The following is a 1,129-nucleotide window of genomic DNA, read 5'->3' on the forward strand; positions in this document are numbered from 1 at the left end:
CCTTTTAGGCAGCACTATTGATTATTGGCGAACGGCTCTGGGAAAGGGGTGAGAGAACGCAGGAAAAGGATACCGATGTGTCATCCTCGACGCAGCTCCTCCTCTTCTACCCCTTTCTTCTTCCTTTTATTTTCATACTTCGGGAAAATGACGTCGCGGATAGACTGTTGCTTCCAGGTTCTCTCCGTGGTCCCAACGAGGCGCGACGTCGCTTCAGTCTTTGGGACGTCCAAACGGGAACGGTGGAATAAACGATGAGCCATCTTGGAGGATCCGTAGAGATGCAATCGTCGATGAATTATGCACTTCGCTGTTCGACGCGATATTCTAATTTTACCCCCGGGTAGATGTGAATCCGGGTCATGTAAAATCGCACCGAGAGCGCCTAAGTGATAGCAGACTCGCTGGGATTAAAAAAATAGGACCGGGAGAGAGATATCGCACCGAGCCGGCCTCTCGTAATTCAGCGGATGCAGAATATTCATAAGAAGTCCGAGAAGTATCATGTATGTCCCGAAGTGGCCTCGGATATATGAGATTGCCTATGAATAACCAATAAGTATGCATCGCGGGTCTTGTGCAGATCTTCCGGATACCCGAAATACGCGAACTACGCGATACGTACGCCACGAGTCCGCATTTATATGCGGACGCGTTCGAAATAGCGAAAGTGCATCGTAATTAAATCGAAAATATTTATAAAGGAGTTTGAGCATATTCTCGGATTTTCCTCTTAATGTGTGCACGCTTATCCTCGTGAAATTGTGTATATGAAATAAATTGCTTTCATAAAGGCTGTGGAATTAAATGGCGATGCAAAATGGCTTGCGGAATTTATTGCATTCTTTTCTTCTCAGCTTCTTCAGCTCCGTGCAATTTGGAGTTTCGGAAAGATGGCGAGCTTTCGACTTTATCGACGAGCTTCCGAGCTTTGCACCTTTCGGATTCCGAAGGTAGAGGACCTTAGGACCGTTCGCAATGTTCGCGACGAAAATAGATGGGCCAGAGAGAGGTGGAAATAAAATCGAGGGGAAGAGGGAGAAGGAGCACCGGCGGGCCTAAAATTACGGGGTCGCGAGTTGAACGGAAGAAACTAGGAGTCGATAGTCGTTCGATAGAATTTCGCCGA

The sequence above is a fragment of the Orussus abietinus genome, unplaced genomic scaffold, assembly GCF_000612105.2.
Source record: "Orussus abietinus isolate OABI.00-Male unplaced genomic scaffold, Oabi_2.0 scaffold115, whole genome shotgun sequence".
Taxonomy (NCBI): Eukaryota; Metazoa; Arthropoda; class Insecta; order Hymenoptera; family Orussidae; genus Orussus; species Orussus abietinus.